This window comes from Chiloscyllium plagiosum, chromosome 43 (assembly GCF_004010195.1).
Source record: "Chiloscyllium plagiosum isolate BGI_BamShark_2017 chromosome 43, ASM401019v2, whole genome shotgun sequence".
Classification (NCBI taxonomy): domain Eukaryota; kingdom Metazoa; phylum Chordata; class Chondrichthyes; order Orectolobiformes; family Hemiscylliidae; genus Chiloscyllium; species Chiloscyllium plagiosum.
Window position 1 is genome coordinate 14,689,523 of NC_057752.1, and position 6,607 is coordinate 14,696,129.

Consider the following 6,607-nt stretch of genomic DNA (forward strand, 5'->3'; position numbering starts at 1 on the left):
TGGGTAATGCTAGTTCAGACTAAACTGGTAGGCAGAGCGAGCAAGGTATTTGCAGTGCTGTCAGATGAGGGGTGAAGAGATTATGAAGAGGTCAAACAGGCTATTTTCAGTGCTTACAAATTGGTACCAGAAACGTAAAGACAGCGGTTCAGAAACATAAAGAGGGAACCAGGTCAGATTTACATTGAGTTCAAAAGAATTAAACATAGCCATTTTGATAGATGGGTGTAGGACTTAAAAATAGATAAGACCTATGAGCCTCTGAGAGATTATTCTCCTGGAAGAGTATCAAAACTCACTTCCAAAGATGATAAGAATTCACGTAGATGAACAGAAAGTTCAACAAGTGAGAAGAGCAGCAGAGATGGCAGATGAATATACACTGGTGCATAAATGCAAACTTTAGCTTCTGGCAAGAATTTCATCCTGTGAGGGGTATAAATTGGGAGAAGGAGAGATCGTATACTATGTAACAAAGAATAGAGAACACTGGTAAGAGTTTACCACAGGTTAAAAAAGAAGCCCAAGAGGGTGGAAAGGAGATGAAAGGTCTCAACTGTTTCCACTGTGGTAAAGTGGTAAGGTTGTTAAAGTGCTGGTTGTTAAAGAAGGGCACTGTGGGTAAAGATGTGCTCAAGGAAGCTCAGCTAGTGGCAATAGTGAAAGTAGGAAAAGAAACCCCAAAAAATGTTGAGGAGCTGCAGGAGAGTGCACAGGCTAGGCAGGGGCTAGGTATGGAGATAGTGCTTGATCTCTATAAAAAAATTCGCCTCTGTGGGTTAAAGTTACGCAGAGCGGGGTCAGAAGGGCAAGAAGTTACAATTTTGAGAGATACAGGATCTAACCAGTCTCTAATAGTAATAGATAAATGTATTTGCACTCTTTCTGACCTGTTAGCCGAGAGAGTGGTAATTTGTGGGATAGATGAACAGAAATTTAGTGTTCCCTTACATAAGATCAGCTTGGAGTGCCAACTCAAGACTGGAGAATTAACAATGGGTGTGATTGATAGAGTGTCAGTTCCAGAAATCCAGTTTGCTCTTGGGAATGATTTAGCAGGATCCAAGGTGGGAGTGACACCCCTTTTGTGGAGAAGCCCAAGGAAGACCAAGAAACTGAGAAGTTAAAACAGTAATATCCTGGTATTTTCCCAGACTGTGTGGTAACCACATCCCACTACCATAAGTCATAACACAAAGTGAAAAGTAAGAAGAAAGATGAAGGAGTTGAGGTTCAGCACAGTGGTTAGCACTGCTGCCTCACAGCACCAGAGACCCGGGGTTCAATTCCCGCCTCAGGCGACTGACTGTGTGGAGTTTGCACATTCTCCCCGTGTCCCACTGTATCCCCGTGTCTCTGGTTTCCTCCCACAGTCCAAAAAATGTGCAGGTTAGGTGAATTGGCCATGCCCGTAGAGTTAGGCGAAGGGGTAAATGTAGGGGTATGGGTGGGTTGCGCTTCGGCGGGTCGGTGTGGACTTGTTGGGCTGAAGGGCCTGTTTCCACACTAAGTAATCTAATCTAAAGTAGTGGACACTCTGTTTGACGTAATGGTGCAGGAAAAACCTGAACAGGCACTTTAAGGGTCAGGCAAAAGTGCTTAGTCCTGAAAGACTAATGGATTTACAACAGAAAGATGAGACAATAAAAAATCGATATGTTGATGCTTACTCAGAATAGGAGGGAGAGAATATTCCTGAAGGTTATTATCTCAAAGATAGAATCCTCCGGCGAAAATGGAGACCATGGCAGGTTAGTGCAGAGGAGAAACGGGCCGAAGTGCATCGGTTTCTGTGGCTGTTAGCATAAAGACAGGAAGTGTTACAGGTAGCACATGAACTACCTGTAGGAGGTCACCTAGTGGTACGAAAGACTCATGTTAAGGTACAAAAGCATTTCTATTGGTCTGGAATGCACAGGGATGTGGTTAATTTCTACCATATGTGACATACATGCCAAATGGTAGGTAAGCTACGGACAGTTATAAAACCAGCACTTTCCCCACATTGGAAGAACCTTTCACGCGGATAATGATTGATTGTGTTGGCCCTTTCCCGGGAACTAAAAGTGGAAACCAGTACTTGCTACCAGATGTCTGGAGGCAATTCCATGATGGAGTATTAAGGCAAAAAGGGTGAGCGAGGACTTGGTAGCTTTCTTCACACAGTATGGGCTATTCAGAGAGATTCAGTTGGACCAAGGGTCTAATTTTACTGCTAGGATGTTGAAGGAAGTCATGGGTAGCTTAGGTATATGGCACTTTAAATCAAGTGTGTATCATCCTGACCAGGGGGCTTTGGAAAGGTTGTATCAGACCTTGAAGACCATGTTGAGAGCATGCTGTCAGGATTACCTGAATGATTGGGACAAACGTATCCCATCTATATTGTTTGCCATTGGAGATACCGCAAACAAATCTACTCAGTTTACTCCCTTCGAGTTATGAACATGAAGTGAGAGGCCCTTTGAAATTAATTAAAGAAAAATTGACAGGACCAAAGTCGGAGATCTCACACTTGGATTAAATATCGGAGATGAGGGAGAGATTAAATAGAGAAGGTGAGTTAGCCAAACAGCACCTAAAGAGGGCACAGCATAGAATGAAGCAGGTGGCAGATGACAACTCTGAGACTCGGACATTTTCCCGAGGGGATGATGTATTAGTACTGTTACCAGTGATAGGAGAGTCCTTCAAAGCCAGGTTTAGTGGTCCCTATCAAACTGAGAAAAGGTTGAACTATCTAGTAAAGATGCCAGATCGAAAAAAAGGTATCGAGTGTGTCATGAGAACATGTTGAATACTAGAGAGAAAGAACTGGAGAAACAGGGGGTAATTACTGCCACACAAAGTGAGGAATCAAATTCAGATATTGTGGATATTGATGTGCCTCAAAATATGTTAAAAAACAAAGAAGTCCTTGAGGAGTGGGATAGGTTCGTAAACTATCTATCTCAGGAGCACAGAACACAGTTGAAAGGTTTGTTCTGCAGTATAAGGGCTTTTGTAGGAATCAAATGGGGAGGACTAATGTTACTGTATGTGAAGTAGACGGATGGAATACTGTTCTGATAACACAGCACCCCTATTGGCTTAATCCTTTCAAAGCCAGACAGGTCCAGAAGAAGGTGGAGGCCATGCTTAACGAGGTTATCATTGAACCAAGCCAGAGCGAGGGGAGTTGCCGATCGTCTTAGTTCCCAAAACGGACAGGACTGAATGATTCTGCGTGGATTACTGGAAGGTCAACATCGTTACAAAATCGGACTCATATCCAATACAGAGTTTGGAAGACTGTATCGAGAAAGTTGGACAAGGCAGTTACATCACCTAGTTGGACTTACTGTGTGGTTACCAGCAGGTACCTTTATCACAGATGACGAAAGGAATCTCTTTGGCGTTTGTAACCCCAAATGGGCTACATGAATTTAAAATGATGCCCTTTGGAATGAAGAAAGCACCTGCCACATTCCAAAGACTCATAAACAGCACTGTGGCTGGATTAACTAACTGTGCAGTCTATTTGGACGATGTAGTGATCTTTTGTTAGTCCTGTAAAAATCTCACGCTACAGCTAGCAAAGCTCTTTGAATGACTATGAGAAGCAAAATTGGTGATAAACTTAAATAAAACTGAATTTGCAAAAGCAGAGGTGATTCTCTTGGGACATAACATCGGTCATGGAATGCAAAGATGAAGGCCATTGAGAAATTTCCACGACCAAACTCAAAGAAAGAGGTGTTTCGATGTTGGGACTAAGCGGATTCTATGGGACGTTTGTTCCAAACTTCAGCAGTGAAGTGGCACCATTAACTGATTTGTTGAAGAAGAACATAAAATTTTGGTAGACAGAACAATGCCTGGAGGCATTCAACTATTTAAAAGCAGCATTAACCACTGCACCAGTTTTAGTTACACCAAATGTTTGGAAAACTTTCAAAGTTGAAGCTAGTGACATTGCATTTGGAGCGGTACTGCTCCAGGAAGATGATGATGGGATTGAACTGCCAGTTGGTTACTTTGTGAAGAAAATCAGCATCCACCAGAAGAAATACTCCACGATCGAAAAAGAACTATTGAGTTTGGTGCTGGCCTCACAACATTTTAATGTGAATGTCATGAACAATATGTCAGAGACGGTTGTGTACATTTTCACAATCTTCTTACATTCTTGGAATGCTTTAAAGACAAGAATATGAAACTACTCCATTGGAGTCTTATGTCACAGACTTTTAATTTACAAATCATACATGTTGTGGGTCATAACAATGTAATTGCAGGTGCGTTATTGTGGATTTAACTGATAAAGTATAGATCAGATTGGTATCTACTCAGTTATATATATGTGTGGGAAGAAGTTAATATGAAGTTAGATTAAAGTAATATGTATGTTATGATAATGTGGTTAAGGAATAGAGGGAAAAATGAAGCCATCTTTTCATTATGATGGTTCATTTTTTCTTAAGAGGGCTAGTGTTATGAAGGTGTAGAGGTGTATTGTACCTTTGAGAGAGAGGAAGCTAGCAAGGACTGACTGAATGCACAGTGTGTCCTGGACAAGGTATAAATGTAACACTTGATTGAAACAAATAGCTGGTGCTGTGTTTCCATGGAACAAAAACAAATTCAAGTTCGGACAATCAGTTTAAATTATGCCCCAGATACCAAAATCCAATTGAATTTGAATTTTACTGTTTCAGATGACATCAAACCAATGAAGTGATCTAATGTTTTGGGGTATAAAGCTAGACACTTTGCTCAGTTAAGGGAAGGACTGCCAAGAAAACCAACAAGTATAGATGTGAGACGAATAGCTCTCTGAAGGGTACCTGTTCATATGAAAAACGTGTGAAGCAGAATACTGAAGAAAAGATGACAGAGGAAAATCTACAGAGGAAGATACAAAAGAGAAGATTTGATAGCTGGCTGGTTTTGAAATTTGAATGTTTTTTGTAAATCTTAATTGAGGTTTTTATCGGGCCAGTATTGTATAGTGGGAGGTAAAAGATAGGTTTAATGTTCTCTTTTGGACTTAAAGAATAAAACTGGTAATTGTTACATTAAATAGTGGCCTCTGGGATAGTTCTTTGCCTCTCAAAATTTAATAGATTACAGCGCAAGGTGAACTTCTCTGTGAGTTGGGTTTAAGTTAGCAGAGGGGTTTACCCTGTGTCGTAACAATTTGGGGACACCACTCATCATGTACACCACAGGTACTCATCTGCCCTGGTCAACTGCAGGCAAAGATATCCCAAGGCATGATACATTGGTAAGACCAGGCAGACACTATGACAATGGATGAATGGGGACCACGCAACAATCACCAGACAGGGGTGTTCCCTCCCAGTTGGGGAACACTTCAGCGATCAGGAACATTCAGCCTCGGATCTTCCAATGACCAACCTCCAAGGTGGACTTTGGGCTAAACAACGCAAAGTGGCCAAGCAGAGGCGGATAGCCAAGTTCGGTACCCATGAGGATGGCCTCAATTGGGACCTTGGGTTCATGTCACACTACAGGTGACCCCACTACACTATACACAACACACACACACACACTTACATACTCTCACAGAACCTCTCACGTCCACACGCTCTCTCTCAGAACACACACACACCCCTCACACTCACAGCCACACCCACACAAACACATATACACCCTCTCACAGGTTTATACTCCATCACACTCACACACCCACTCTACCAAGTGCACACACATGCAAGCACACAGACACACACATTCTCTTTCTCTCTCTCTCTGCCATACACACACACACATATAAGTCTATAGGGTGAATTTGCATTTGTAGAATTGCAATCACAGATACATTCTATTTTGTTCAAAGTGCACGCAACCTGCAGGTAGTCAATGCAAAAGCAGTAAATCCATGTAACATTTTATAAATTCCTACTTTGGAAATAGAACCAGTCTGGCTAATGATGAGGATACAGACAGACTCTAACCTTACACTTTTAAAGCATTGTCTGAGCTGTCACATTTTTTCATAAAACCTTAAGTTATCTTGAGAATGTGACTGGAAAGAAGTTCTGGGTTTTACATATTAATGAACCGAAACCTGCAACCCAGTCTAAATGAAGGAAAACTTAACAGCAATATGGGTTTGTTCAATATATCATTTTAGTTGCATGATACTATAATCTTTTGCTATAAGAAAGGATCAAGACAAAAGATGGAAAATTATAGGCCAATTAGCCTCACCTCAGTTGTTGGTAAAATTCTAGAATCCATCATTAAGGATGAGGTTTCTAAATTCTTAGAAGAGCAGGGTTGGATTAGAACAAGTCAACATGGATTTAGTAAGGGGAGGTCGTGCCTGACAAACCTGTTGGAATTCTTTGAAGAGGTGACAAGTAGGTTAGACCAGGGAAACCCAGTGGATGTGGTCTATCTAGACTTCCAAAAGGCCTTTCATCAGGTACCACACAGGAGGCTGCTGAGCAAGGTGAGGGCCCATGGTGTTCGAGGTGAGCTACTGGTATGGATTGAGGATTGGCTGTCTGACAGAAGGCAGAGAGTTGGGATAAAAGGTTCTTTTTCGGAATGGCAGCCGGTGACAAGCGGTGTCCCGCAGGGTTCAGTGTTGGGGCCG